This window comes from Crinia signifera, chromosome 9, assembly GCF_055691185.1.
Source record: "Crinia signifera chromosome 9, ASM5569118v1, whole genome shotgun sequence".
Taxonomy (NCBI): Eukaryota; Metazoa; Chordata; class Amphibia; order Anura; family Myobatrachidae; genus Crinia; species Crinia signifera.
Genome location: NC_139225.1, coordinates 110,894,805 through 110,910,573, shown reverse-complemented (window position 1 = coordinate 110,910,573; position 15,769 = coordinate 110,894,805). Strand labels below are relative to the sequence as shown.

Sequence of the window (15,769 nt, the reverse complement as noted above, 5' to 3'; positions counted from 1 at the left end):
CATTACTCACTGACACATTTTTAAAGATCCACAGGTGGAGCTAATTATTTCACTTGTGATTCTTTGAGGAGACCTGCAAAACATGCAACCTTAGGACCGAGTTTGAGAACCTGTGCTGTAGATCATACGTGCAGCACGTATGATCTATCGGAATCAGATCATCAGTTGCACATTGCGGGTGCTTTTTACCACCCACTGTGTATGGCATCCGATTCCTCTTGGACTCCCCCGGCAGAGTTCTTTTGTATTGCATGTATAAAATGGCACATAAAGTGGCAAATCGGAAGGAGCCCTTTAGGGGAGCTCAAGGGAAAACTGGTCCAACTTGTCCCTCAGACAAGTCGGCCCTGTGTATGGAGGCCTTTAGTGTATTGTAGAATACCTTGTGGCAGGTTGAAGTTGTTATGTTTGATAAATGGGTGTGTGTGTGTGTGTGTGGCTGATTCATTTTATTTGCCATTAAGGTGACCTTTAACCCCTTCCCGACATTTGACGTACATTTACGTCATGGTCGGGAAGCACTTCCCGACACATGGCGTAAATGTACGTCATGGATTTAAACTGTCACCGCGTCTATAGACGCGGTGACAGTTTCAACATGTCTGCTGTCCCTGACAGCAGACATGTCCGTGCATGCCCAGGGGGGGCTGCGATGCCGCCCCCCCGTCGGCGATCGCTGTGATTGGCTGTTCAGTGTGAACAGCCAATTACAGCGTTTTCCTGTGTCACCGGCGAATAACGTTCGCCGGTGACACGGGATCAGAGGTGATTGGTGCTGTAAAGTACAGCACCAATCACCGCGGGGTGTAAGGGTGACACTGGTGTCATCCCACCTCACCCCGCCCGCCCCCAAAGGCCGTGATTGGTTCGTCGGACCGACGGACCAATCACAGCCAAGGAGGGGGATTTAAACTAACGGTGACTGCACTGCAGACGCCATTCCGGTCTGGAATAGCGTGCAGTGCGGTCACCGTACCCCCCTGCCGCCATACTGACCAGAACCTTGCTCCATACTTGCTCCATACTTACCTGATCGCTGCTTCATCACTGCTTCCTGGATCCTGTTGCTACTTGTGCCTTCCTGTGAAATTGTGCTGCTGCAGTGTACTAGCTAGATAGAGAGAGAGATAGATAGAGAGATAGAGAGAGATAGAGAGAGATAGAGAGAGATAGAGAGAGATAGAGAGAGAGATAGAGAGAGATAGAGAGAGAGATAGTGTCAGAGAGTGCTATATTTTGTGCTGCTGCAGTGTGATATAGTTATAGATAGAGAGAGAGAGATAGAGAGATAGAGAGGCCTAGTGACAGAGTGCTATATTTTGTGCTGCTGCAGTGTGATAGTTATAGAGAGATAGAGAGAGATAGAGAGAGAGAGATAGAGAGAGAGATAGTGTCAGAGAGTGCTATATTTTGTGCTGCTGCAGTGTGATATAGTTATAGATAGAGAGAGATAGAGAGAGAGAGATAGATAGAGAGGCCTAGTGACAGAGTGCTATATTTTGTGCTGCTGCAGTGTGATAGTTATAGAGAGATAGAGAGAGATAGAGAGAGAGAGATAGAGAGAAATAGTGACAGATTGTGCTATATATTTTTGATATAACTGACTGCTGCCCCCTCCTTTTGTGCTGATCAGTATAAATTAACTGATCAGCAACTTTTTGGGGGCGCAGGTTTTTTTTTATATATAGATATACCTGTCAGTGCTGCTGCTGCAGTGTCATAGAGTGATAGATAGTGAGAGATAGAGAGATAGAGAGAGATAGTGACAGAGAGTGATAGAGAGTGCTAAATTTTGTGTCTGCTGCCCCCGCCTTTTGTGCTGATCACTATATCTGAGGTGATCAGCAACTTTTTTGGGGGTACAGAGGTTTTTTTTTTTATATATATACCTGTCAGTTGCACCAAAGGTTGTGCACCTGCTGCACCTCACTGGTAATCAGTGTCGCATCACTGATCACCTTTTTTTTTTTTTGTGAGTGCTGTGGGGTCTTTTTTTAATTTTTTTTTTACACACACTGTGATTTTGTGGGTGTCCTGTGGCCGCTGTGCGCTGATCAGTGACGTACATCACTGATCATCTTTTTCGGCACAGGGTTGATCTATATATTTTTTTTTTGATCAAATTCCTGTTGCCTTTGAGCGCTGTTCAGTGACAGACGTTACTGACCAACATCTGTGCTCAATTTTTGGCGCAGGACCTTTTTTTTTTTTTAACCCCTTAAATTTTTTATTTTTAACCCCTTCATTTTTTTTTTTTTTTATTGGTATAAAGTATTTTTTTTTTTTCTGCACCACATACACACTACACACTACATACCCCCCGGATTGAAATAAAGTTTGTACCCCCCCCTACACTATACACGTGTTGAAACATTTCACTACCAGTAACACAAAAATAAAAATGGCATCCCAAATGTCCTCCCAAATGTCCTCCCAAATGTCCTCCCAGTCATCCAGGAGAATGTATTCAGCGGAGGAGGCATATGCCATGCTTGCTTCTGACTCTGACACAGCCAGTGATGCAAGCGGGGAATTTGAAGGATTCGCCTTAAGCTCCTCTTCCTCCTCTGGTGATGAGGGACCCCCTCAAAGACGCCCCCGTAGAGCAGCTGAGACCCCCCCCCCAACAATTGATCTCGTATGGACCCCACCACCAGACAATTTTGAGCCCCAGGTTCCTGAGTTTTTGGCCATGCCAGGAATCCAATTTGATTCCACAGGTCTCAGAGAAATTGACTTTTTCAAATTATTTTTCTCTGATGATTTTATAAATTTAATGGTGGACCAAACTAATTTATATGCCCAGCAGTTTATTGCTCAAAACCCCACGTCATCATTTGCTAGGTGGACCCCTGTAGATGCAGTAGAGATGATGACGTTTTGGGGTCTGGTGTTTCATATGGGCATAGTAAAAAAGCCAGAAATTAGGCAATATTGGAGTACAGATGTTCTGTACAGTACTCCATTTTACCGTATGGCCATGCCCCGGGCTCGATTTGAGACAATTCTTAAATTTATACATTACACCGATAATGCACAGTGCCCACCCAGAGATGATCCCACCTTTGACCGGCTATTCAAAGTCAGGCCGGTCATTGATCATTTCAGTGCCAAATTTGAAGAGGTGTACATCCCTGAAAAATTTATTTGTATCGACGAGTCCCTAATACATTTTAAAGGAAGGGTTAAATTCCGCCAGTACCTTCCCAGTAAGAGGGCAAGGTATGGCATAAAAATGTACAAACTGTGTGAAAGCACCTCAGGGTACACTCACAGGTTTAGGGTTTATGAAGGGAAGGATTCAAGAATTGAACCGCCAGAATGCCCCCCCTCCCTCGTAGGTGTTAGTGGGAAAATTGTCTGGGATTTAGTGCACCCCTTCCTGGATAAAGGTTATCACCTCTATGTGGATAACTTTTACACCAGCATCCCCCTGTTTAAGGCCCTTGGTTCAAGAGGTACAGCAGCTTGCGGTACTGTGCGCAAGAACCAAAGAGGCCTCCCAAAAACGCACATTGCCCAAGTAATGAGAAGGGGTGAAAGCAGGGGAATATGCAACGAAAATATGTTGTTGGTCAAATATAAGGACAAGAGGGATGTCCTTATACTGACAACAATTCACGGAGACAGTACCACCTCCGTCCCTGTACGAGGTACCAGTACCCACACCTCAAAACCTAATTGTATCCTGGATTACAATAGGTACATGGGCGGAGTGGATCTTTCAGATCAGGTACTGAAGCCGTACAGTGCCCTGCGGAAAACAAAAATCTGGTACAAGAAGGTGGCCGTGTATATCATCCAGATGGCACTGTATAACGCTTACGTGCTATTCCGTTCTACCGGCCAGAGGGGGACATTTATGCACTTTCAAGAGGAAGTCATAAAGGGCCTAATATTTGGGAACCAGCAGGCAGAGGGCCCCAGTACTTCTAGTACTGGCCCCCGTATTGTACCAGGGCAGCATTTTCCTGATGAAATCCCCTCCACTGGAAAAAAGGGCAGGACACAAAAAAGGTGCAAAGTTTGCTATAAAAAGGGAATAAGAAAGCAAACTATTTTCCAGTGTGACACTTGCCCCGACAAACCCGGCCTATGTATAAAGGAGTGTTTTAAAATATACCACACATCTATGGAATATTAGGTTCATAATTTCACCGTGCTTCGGGGGTCTTGCTAATGCCACATAGCACCCACCATTCATTCCACCAGAATCTGAGCCGCAAAATCCAAAAATCACTCCTTCCCTTCTGAGTCCTGCCATGCACCCAACTGGTATTTTTTGGTCACATGTGAGGCATTGCCGTACTCGGGAGAAATTGGGGCACAGATTTTGGGGTGCTTTGTCTCCTTCATTTCTTGTGAAAATGAAAAATTTTGAGCCAGAACTGCATTTTTGTGTAAAAAAATGTAATTTTTCATGTTCACTGCCCACTTGTATCAAAATTGGTGAAACCCCTGGGGGTTTGAAATGTACACTATACCCCTAGATGAATTCCCTGAGGGGTGTAGTTTGCAAAATGGGGTCACTTGTGGGGGGGTTCCACTGTATTGGTGCTTTGGGGGTCTTGCTAATGCGACATAGCACCCACCATCATTCCACCAGAATTTGTGCTGCAAAATCCAAATATCACTCCTTCCCTTCTGAGTCCTGCCACTTTTTGGTCACACATGAGGCATTGCCGTACTCGGGAGAAATTGGGGCACAGATTTTGGGGTGCTTTGTCTCCTTCATTCCTTCTGAAAATGAAAAATTTTGAGCCAGAACTGCATTTTTGTGTAAAAAAATGTAATTTTTCATTTTCACTGCCCACTTGTATCAAAATTGGTGAAACCCCTGGGGGTTTGAAATGTACACTATACCCCTAGATGAATTCCCTGAGGGGTGTACTTTGCAAAATGGGGTGACTTGTGGGGGGGTACCACTGTATTGGTGCAACATAGCACCCACCATTCATTCCACCAGAATCTGTGCTGCAAAATCCAAAAATCACTCCTTCCCTTCTGAGTCCTGCCATGCACCCAACTGGTATTTTTTGGTCACATGTGAGGCATTGCCGTACTCGGGAGAAATTGGGGCACAGATTTTGGGGTGCTTTGTCTCCTTCATTCCTTGTGAAAATGAAAAATTTTGAGCCAGAACTGCATTTTTGTGTAAAAAATGTAATTTTTCATGTTCACTGCCCACTTGTATCAAAATTGGTGAAACCCCTGGGGGTTTGAAATGTACACTATACCCCTAGATGAATTCCCTGAGGGGTGTAGTTTGCAAAATGGGGTCACTTGTGGGGGGGTTCCACTGTATTGGTGCTTGGGGGGTCTTGCTAATGCAACATAGCACCCACCAAAATTCCACCAGAATCTGAGCTGCAAAATCCAAAAATCACTCCTTCCCTTCTGAGTCCTGCCATGCACCCAACTGGTATTTTTTGGTCACATGTGAGGCATTGCCGTACTCGGGAGAAATTGGGGCACAGATTTTGGGGTGCTTTGTCTCCTTCATACCTTCTGAAAATGAAAAATTTTGAGCCAGAACTGCATTTTTGTGTAAAAAAATGTAATTTTTCATTTTCACTGCCCACTTGTATCAAAATTGGTGAAACCCCTGGGGGTTTGAAATGTACACTATACCCCTAGATGAATTCCCTGAGGGGTGTACTTTGCAAAATGGGGTGACTTGTGGGGGGGTTCCACTGTATTGGTGCAACATAGCACCCACCATTCATTCCACCAAAATCTGTGCTGCAAAATCCAAAAATCACTCCTTCCGTTCTGAGTCCTGCCATGCACCCAACTGGTATTTTTTGGTCACATGTGAGGCATTGCCGTACTCGGGAGAAATTGGGGCACAGATTTTGGGGTGCTTTTTCTCCTTCATACCTTCTGAAAATGAAAAATTTCGAGCCAGAACTGCATTTTTGTGTAAAAAAATGTAATTTTTCATTTTCACTGCCCACTTGTATCAAAATTGGTGAAACCCCTGGGGGTTTGAAATGTACACTATACCCCTAGATGAATTCCCTGAGGGGTGTAGTTTGCAAAATGGGGTGACTTGTGGGGGGGTTCCACTGTATTGGTGCTTGGGGGGTCTTGCTAATGCGACATAGCACCCACCAAAATTCCACCAGAATCTGAGCTGCAAAATCCAAAAATCACTCCTTCCGTTCTGAGTCCTGCCATGCACCCAACTGGTATTTTTTGGTCACATGTGAGGCATTGCCGTACTCGGGAGAAATTGGGGCACAGATTTTGGGGTGCTTTTTCTCCTTCATACCTTCTGAAAATGAAAAATTTCGAGCCAGAACTGCATTTTTGTGTAAAAAAATGTAATTTTTCATTTTCACTGCCCACTTGTATCAAAATTGGTGAAACCCCTGGGGGTTTGAAATGTACACTATACCCCTAGATGAATTCCCTGAGGGGTGTAGTTTGCAAAATGGGGTGACTTGTGGGGGGGTTCCACTGTATTGGTGCTTGGGGGGTCTTGCTAATGCGACATAGCACCCACCAAAATTCCACCAGAATCTGAGCTGCAAAATCCAAAAATCACTCCTTCCGTTCTGAGTCCTGCCATGCACCCAACTGGTATTTTTTGGTCACATGTGAGGCATTGCCGTACTCGGGAGAAATTGGGGCACAGATTTTGGGGTGCTTTTTCTCCTTCATACCTTCTGGAAATGAAAAATTTCGAGCCAGAACTGCATTTTTGTGTAAAAAATGTAATTTTTCATTTTCACTGCCCACTTGTATCAAAATTGGTGAAACCCCTGGGGGTTTGAAATGTACACTATACCCCTAGATGAATTCCCTGAGGGGTGTAGTTTTCAAAATGGGGTGACTTGTGGGGGGGTTCCACTGTATTGGTGCTTGGGGGGTCTTGCTAATGCGACATAGCACCCACCAAAATTCCACCAGAATCTGAGCCGCAAAATCCAAAAATCACTCCTTCCGTTCTGAGTCCTGCCATGCACCCAACTGGTATTTTTTGGTCACATGTGAGGCATTTCCGTACTCGGGAGAAATTGGGGCACATATTTTGGGGTGCTTTTTCTCCTTCATACCTTCTGAAAATGAAAAATTTTGAGCCAGAACTGCATTTTTGTGTAAAAAAATGTAATTTTTCATTTTCACTGCCCACTTGTATCAAAATTGGTGAAACCCCTGGGGGTTTGAAATGTACACTATACCCCTAGATGAATTCCCTGAGGGGTGTACTTTGCAAAATGGGGTGACTTGTGGGGGGGTTCCACTGTATTGGTGCAACATAGCACCCACCATTCATTCCACCAGAATCTGTGCTGCAAAATCCAAAAATCACTCCTTCCCTTCTGAGTCCTGCCATGCACCCAACTGGTATTTTTTGGTCACATGTGAGGCATTGCCGTACTCGGGAGAAATTGGGGCACAGATTTTGGGGTGCTTTTTCTCCTTCATACCTTCTGAAAATGAAAAATTTTGAGCCAGAACTGCATTTTTGTGTAAAAAAATGTAATTTTTCATTTCCACTGCCCACTTGTATCAAAATTGGTGAAACCCCTGGGGGTTTGAAATGTACACTATACCCCTAGATGAATTCCCTGAGGGGTGTAGTTTGCAAAATGGGGTGACTTGTGGGGGGGTTCCACTGTATTGGTGCTTGGGGGGTCTTGCTAATGCGACATAGCACCCACCAAAATTCCACCAGAATCTGAGCTGCAAAATCCAAAAATCACTCCTTCCCTTCTGAGTCCTGCCATGCACCCAACTGGTATTTTTTGGTCACATGTGAGGCATTGCCGTACTCGGGAGAAATTGGGGCACAGATTTTGGGGTGCTTTGTCTCCTTCATACCTTCTGAAAATGACAAATTTGGAGCCAGAACTGCATTTTTGTGTAAAAAAAATAATTTTTCATTTTCACTGCCCAGTTGTACCACAATTGGTGAAACCCCTGGGGGTTTGAAATGTACACTATACCCCTAGATGAATTCCCTGAGGGGTGTAGTTTGCAAAATGGGGTCACTTGTGGGGGGGTTCCTAACTTTTAGCATCTTATGGTGCCTTGAAACCTACATGGTGCCTAAAAAATAATCTCATAAAAAGGAGGCTCCAAAATCAAGTAGGTGCTCCTTCTATTATGAAGCCTGTGGTTTGGTCACCGTGCACACTAGGGCCACATATAGGATATTTATGAAAACAAAAGAATTGGGGGAATCAATTTTTAGTCACATTTCTCTAGTAAAATGTACTGTGTTCCTTATAAAAATGTATTAAAATTGCAAATCTGCAAAAAAAAAGAAATTTTGAAATTTCACCTACACTTTGTTTTAATTCCTGTGAAACACCTAAAGGGTTAACAAACTTCCAAAATGCTGTTTTGAATACTGTGAGGGGTGCAGTTTTTGAAATGGCATCATTTATGGGGGTGTCTCACATACAAGTCCCTCAAAGTCACATCAGAACTGAACTGGTCCCTAAAAAAATCAGTGTTTGAAATTTTCTTGAAAATTTGAGAATTTGCTATTCATATTGTAAGCCTCCTAGTGTCCCAAAAAATTAAAAGGAAGTTGAAATAATGATGTCAACATAAAGTAGACATATGGTCTATGTTAGTTATTCACTATTTTGAGTGGTAAGATTATTTGTCTCACAAGCAGAAAATTTAACATTTTGCAAATCGCTAAATTTTCCATTTTTTCACGATATTTTGGTATTTTTCACAAAAAAACACAGACTGTATCGACCCAAATTTACCACTAATTTGAAGTACAATGTGTCACGAAAAAACAATCTCAAAACCACTGGGATAAGTAAAAGCAAAAAAAAGTTATCCCCACTTAAGTGAGACATGTCAGATTTGAAAAAAAGGGCTCTGTCAGGAACGCAAAAACTGGCTCTGTCAGGAAGGGGTTAAATAGACGAGGCAGAAATGCTGCTGTTTATAGGCTCCTAGGATACCAGAGAGGAAGAAACCATTCATTTATTTGTTCTGTCAGATAAGAAAAACCGAATTCAAATCTATTTGTTTGAGGGTGAAGTACACATGCTTGTGTCCCTCAGTGTAAAGTCCCGTACACACTCCCATAAAGTTCCCGCTCCATCGTTTGGGCATGTACAGATGAGGGAGCGGATCGTCCACAAAGGCTGCAGCACTGCAGAACGTATGATTCTGTTTGGTGCACTACAATGTGTATAAACTACAAGAAACCTAACAAAGATTGCAACTCCTATCTGATGTGTATTGTTTTGCCTGGAAATGTGAATCTCTTTTAGTTTTTTTGGGAGAAAATTATTATTTTTTTTTTTTTTTTAGTTTATTTTAGTAGAAAACTTATTCAAACATACACAAAAGAAGGTGCCAGTCCTGCTGACTACTACTGGAAATAAATCCAGAATAGTAACACATAACCCGTGTGAGGATGTAAAAGAAGGTAATAAGTATAATGGGGAAGGAGTGGGGTAGCCGCAGGGCCGGCGCCACCACTAGGCAGCTCTAGGCATTTGCCTAGGGCGCCGGCACCTGGAGGGCGGCAGTTCGCCCCTCACCCCCAGTGAACTGTGTAAAAAAATTGCTGCCCCGGCGTCCCTGCAGTGCTGGGGCGGTCAGGGGTGTCCGTGCCGTAGGGGTACCTGCGGCGCCGTCATGTGTATAAAGCTGGCTGTGGCTGGCGGGGTCCCTGTAGTGAATAGCAAATAACTAGCGCTATGCGCGCGGCGGCGCGGGAAAATTGCTGCCCCAGCACTGCAGGGACGCCGGGGCAGCAATTTTTTATACAGGTACAGGGGCGGATCCAGGATAAAATGACAGGGGGGGCACCATGATAAAAAAGTGTTTGGGTGGGGGAGAGGCGGTGTTAGTGGTGCCAGTGTACATGTTAAGAGAGCAGCAGGAGAGGGTGGGAATGGAATTAAAAATAGGCCCTGGCATTTAAAGTACTCAGGCCCACTATGGCGACAAAAGTGAAGGATGTAGTTGTGTGCGCGCCAAAGGCACGCTCCGGAAAAGGGTGTGTGGCCAATCAACAGGGGGCGTGTCAACCCATATACAACTTCTACACATTATGCAACAAAATACTAGACCCCATTATACTTGCCCCTTACACATGATGCCAAATGGAATGAGCCAAAATTGACATAATGCCACATGGATTGAGCCAAAATTAAAAAAATGCCACATGGATTGTGTCAAAATTCACATAATGCCACATGAATTGAGCCAAAATTTACATAATACCACACACGGATTGAGCCAAAATTCACATAATGCCAAATGGATTGTGTCAAAATTCACATAATGCCACACGGATTGAGCCAAATGCATAAAATGCCACATGGATTGAGCCAAAATTCACATAATGCCACATGGATTGAGCCAAAATTCACATAATGCCACACGGATTGAGCCAAAATTCACATAATGCAACACGGATTGGGAAAAAATTCACATAATGCCACACGGATTGAGCCAAAATTCCCATAATGTCTCATGGATTAAGCCAAAATTCACATAATGCCACACGGATTGAGACAAAATTCACATAATGCCACATAGATTGAGCCAGAATTCACATAATGCCACACAGATTAAGCCAAAATTCACAATACACTTCATAAACAGGGACATTGTCCACCAAAGGCTCGCATTAAACATTTACACCATAATGTCCATTACACGTTACGTTACACGCCATTATGTCCATTATGTGTTATGCCAAACACCATAATGCCTATTAAAAATTATGCTATATAAGTGCTGCTTCTCTACATGCTCATTGCCAAGGGTTCCATGCTCATTGCCAGAGGTTCCATGCTCATTGCCATGTGGGATTACATGCTCATTGCCAAGGGGGAATACATGCTCGTGGTAAATGGGGGACAGCAGAAGTGATAGCCTAGCTGTATTCAGAGCACTGCAGGTACTGGCTATTTGAAATAATACCACTTTCACACCAGAAAATGCATTCCCAGGTTGGCCCCTTTTACACCAGCCTAGTCCCTGCATTTTCTGGTGTGAGGGGGAGAGAAAACCACTCCTCCCCCCAGTTATCTCATTTAACCGGCTATATCTTCGGAACCAACTGACCCATTTACATGAGACAAGTATTATATTGAAGAACTTTTGAGTGGGCTGTGAATGATTTTGGTCCAGTTAAACTGGAACGATTGGTTCCAGAGTAATCTGCCCTCAAAGAACATGAACAGCCATGAAATTACATTTCAAAAATAAAAAAATCGGTTTACATGCAATATCTCTGGAACCGATTGACCAATTTGGACCAGCCTGGTATCATATTGAAGGCCCAGCGATTTGGAATTGAATGAAATCAACTACAAGCTTCTGTGATGTCAGGGCGGGAACTGGCAGCCTTCGGAACCGGGTGGGGGTCGGAATTGACGGGTCCCATATTATCCTATGGGGAAAAAACGTTACAGGTTTGCCAGGCGATATCTCTGGTTCCCGGGGGGCTAGAGACACGGGGCTGGGCTCGTTGGAAAGCCCTGGTCCTCAGCTACAAAATAAATGACAGGGGGGGCACGTGCCCGGGTGCCCCCCCCTGAATCCGCCACTGTACAGGTACCACCCCCCGCCCCCTCCCTCCCCCCCGGCACCGGGGCGCCCCCACCCCGACTCGCCTGGGGCGCTCCGGTGCCTTGCACCGGCCCTGGGTAGCCGTCGGGTGAAAGTGGAATCTCATTGTCATTAATTACAAAAAAAACCAGAGGAGTCCATCATTTCAGATTAGGGCCAGTTATCACTTAAATGTTAAATGTTATATAGATAATTTGCCATATACAGAGTTGATCGCTGATATGTGAATTTGCAATTATCGATGGTGCATGCGTACAGATCTTGGCGCACATGTGCAATGCCAAACCGTAACGGAAATAGTGTAAGGATCTTCATCGCAATCCCCTCGCAGTTTGACTGATCGGAATACGGACGTTTTCTGGGATTGTACGAAATAGCGCAGGAGTTTTAGGGGAGGGACTGTGACATCAGCGCTGGCCTCGTTCAGACTGTCTCTGTTGCAGTAGCCAGACAGGTTCAGATTATTCATTCTATGGTTCATGAATTGTGTATGGATTTGCAACTGGATAGCAAATAGCGATATTTTTACAATATTCGCCTATGGGCTACTGTAACACAGATTTGCGGTGTCACTCTGCGCTGGGAGACCTCTGTGGATGTTACCTGTATTCTTGCGCCGTAATTACAGCCAGCATAAATGGATATCAGACGTTATGGTTCAAATTTTATATGACATTTATTAAATTATGTAAAAAAACCACAAACAATACAGTCAGATTGGTGATGATAAAAAACAAATTCATATACTGAGTAACTACTATATTCTATGTTCAATACGTGTCCTAATACCGGTACACACAAAACATAGGGAGGGTTGGGTTGGGATAACACACTGGGGGTGGATCTTTAAAAGGGGTGCCTGTGGTCCTCCGACTGTTCAGGCTGGTGTTGTTAAAGTTTTTGCGGTGCCTCTATGGGCTACGGTACCTCTTTCAGTTGAAGGAAAAAAGAACAAGGAAATGTCTGCCAGCAGACTCCCGTCGACTACCCTCCTTTTGCTCAGAGGGATGATCAGCGGGTCCAAGTGCTTGCGATGCCTCGACTAGTTTCACCAGATGACTGGCGTCTTCAGGATGGTCGCAGTCACTGGTGCATCTCCCCGTTCCTCCTTAAATGGTTGAGGTGTTGCGGGGGGTGGTGGGTGTCCCCTCCATTTAAGTGTCCAATCAGTGCTGCCTTAATGTGTACATTGCTGATGCAGTGTAGGAATCTACGTGCGGGCAGGTGACGTCACTGCCACCCGTAACTCTTCCGACTTCCGCCCTACTCTGGGCCGCGCCTCCTCTTAGACGCTGTGCTGTGTAGGCGGCCTGCTTGCATTGTTGACTGGCCGTTTCCATGGTGACGCTCGTGGTAGCACTGACAGCGCTGACAGCCGCTCGTGTCTGTTATCTGAGCTGCGCTTTCGGCAAGGAGGTTCTTGTCTCTCCCAGCTTGTAGTCCCTCGTACTTGCTTTATGCATGGGGGTGTTTTTGACACAGTAGGGAATATAGGGTGGGTAAGTGGAAATAGGGGTATACGTATGGATGAAAACAGATAATTGCTAATGAGGTGTATAGTATCTCTGGGACCTTAAATCGCTGTTATATTCTTATTGCTTAATGCATCCCCAACCTCTGAGGGGGGGGGGGGGGTTTGTGGGGGTGTTGCGGACTCATGTTGCCAAATGTTGAGTTGATTTTGTATATTGTGGAGAGCGTAGCGAGCCACCGAGCCCGAAGCGTGGCGAGGGGATGAGGAATACATGTGAAGTTATCCGCGTCCCCTCGCGGGGCTCGCCACGCTTCGGGCTCGGTGGCTCGCTGCACTCGCCACACTATATAAAATCAACGGTACTTATGTAGTATCTGGGCTGCCGATTTTCTGATTGTATGCCTTACCTTAAGGCATACAATCAGATGCGATTTGACGCGATTTTCGGCAAAATCGCATCCGATATCGCATGCGATATTGCATGCGATGCGATTTTGCATAGGATTCAATGTTAACAAGGTCCTGTTCATTTCCCCACTATCCAAGTGGGCATGGAGTTGGATATAAACCTGTGGCGAGCCACCGAGCCCGAAGCGTGGCGAGCGAACGCAGATTTCTTAAAAAGTATTCTGTGTCCCCTCGCGGGGCTCGCTACGCTTGCCACAGGTTTATATCCAACTCCATGCCAACTTGGATAGTGGGGAAAGGAAAAGGACCCCTTTGTCCCATTGAATTCTATGTTAAAATGGACTCAGACCATTTTAACATTGAATCCTATGGAAAAATCGTGACCATCGCATCGCCTACGATTTGGTCGCATGCGATGCGACGACCCGATTTCTAAATCGGACGCCCAGATACTACATAAGTACCAAATCAACTCCACGCCGACGTGGATAGTGGGGGTATGAAAAGGTCGGAAGGACGCGTACCGCCGCCCCTCACGGGCTCGCTGCACTTGCCACGCTTCGGGTTGGCATTGATAGTGGCAGTGGCGTTAACAATGGGGGTGCATATAACATAGTAATTACCCATCAGGGTGCCTGTACAATTAAATCATCATTTTGATCGCATCGATCGCATCGCATGCGATGCGATCAAAATGATGCAATAAGATTAAAATCGTGGGTGCCGTGCTAGGAAACAAGTACCGAAAATTGGCTTAATTGAACATGTATAGCTAGTTAGAGGAAAAGCAGCAGCCTGCCATCAAAAAGTCACCACCCAGAAAGATTAAAAGCCTATTGCAAAATTACGAATAACAATGCATTCGCAGATCCATTCATAAAAACCAGAACATTTTTTTTCTTCCTCCATCTGCGCAAGTCAGGCTTCCACAAATCTGATAAAGAGCCAGGCTGGAAGTAGTCATCGCTGAGGTCAGAGACCCACCCCCAAAACGCTTGGCATGCCTGTTTTGGCATACAAACACAGAAAATTGTTTCCGCCCCTAAATGCTAGCTTCCTGTCAATCGAAATTTGATTGTTCTGCGACTGCTATGCGTGCAGATATTTATTTGCAATATGCATACATGCGTGCGCAATGAGGATGCTGCGCACATGCCGTCTGTTCCTTAATTAACCAGATTGCAAATTCTCTAAATAGTCATTGCTGAATTCGGTCCAATGAAGGGAATTCAACTGGGAGTTAAAAACCTAATCTCGGCCAATTATGCGTTACCATGGGTACGCGCACGCCCAATAACTGTGGTATACGTTTTAAAAGAAAGTGGTTGCAAAGATTTCAGAGCTGAAAAACCACACCCTGTATGAAAAAAAAATAGTCAAAAAAGGATAGTCGCCTCTCCTGTTGATCCGGTGGTCTCCGAGGCTCTCTCAGATCTTAGAGGCTCGGAAGGTGTTTAATCTGCATTGTCAAAAACGGCCGCTAAGTTTTCGAATCCGTATCTGTTTTTGTCAATCCATAGAGCTTCCGATGTTTCTATTAAGACATAGGGGGTTTATCTGACCTGATCACACGGCTGCGCATTGGCTGGGCGATAATCAATAAATTGCATATGCGTACAGCTCGTAGTATGCAAGGCTATCCTATGATTAAAATCGCAAGCCAACAGGTTTGCACGGGTGTGATTTCACTCTGGCTGGGTGCCATTACCTCAGCGCAGTGCTCTGCAAATTAGAAGCTTAGAAATCAGGTCTGATTAACCCCCATATACAGTATCACACAATCCTTCATATCGAATAATGTAACATGTTCCAAGGACTCTATAGTCTGTGATTGCATGCCTCCCAACATTTGGAAGTTAGGATTCGGCCCCAGACCAAAAATTTGGTTGAGCTATCGGGCTTGTAGGTGTGGCTTCATGTTGAAGTAGCTTGGTTTAGCGCCACAACCGTTTTTGACATTTTCGGGTAGTGCCCAGTGATTCCCTAGCAGCTGGGCAGCCCCCGGCCCCTCCCTGCCTTGGTGATTGGTCTGGGATATACAATTTTAAGCGATAGGTCCTCCCATACGGCAAATGAGGAACAGGTAAAAAAGATGGGTTCATCACCTTCAGCTCATATTTTCTGAAAAAAATTATATGATTCCATGCACCCATCAGACCATCCATATTTACCCTGGCTTTAATTAAATGTATCTAAATGCTTGCACAGTATAAAACAAAACAAGGTGAGTTATTTTGAGTGGGAAATATCACTTTCCCAAATTAAACATAGTAGTTTAACATGTAAGACCTACTTGTTCCTGAACTCCATCAGTAGACT

General features: G+C 44.7%; 1 protein-coding gene across 3 annotated transcripts in view; it reads left to right on the top strand.

Annotated features, from left to right (window-relative positions):
* The window catches only part of FHL1 (four and a half LIM domains 1), a 90,742-nt gene that overhangs the window by 24,923 nt on the left and 50,050 nt on the right, over positions 1-15,769 (top strand). Inside the window, exon 1 of one of the 3 annotated variants that reach the window (XM_083159511.1) lies at positions 9,387-9,409. The exons of the other annotated variants lie outside the window; for them this stretch is intronic. The gene's annotated coding sequence lies outside the window, so the exon portion shown is untranslated. Of the gene's footprint in view, positions 1-9,386; positions 9,410-15,769 lie in introns of those variants that run through there. 3 annotated transcript variants of the gene reach the window in all.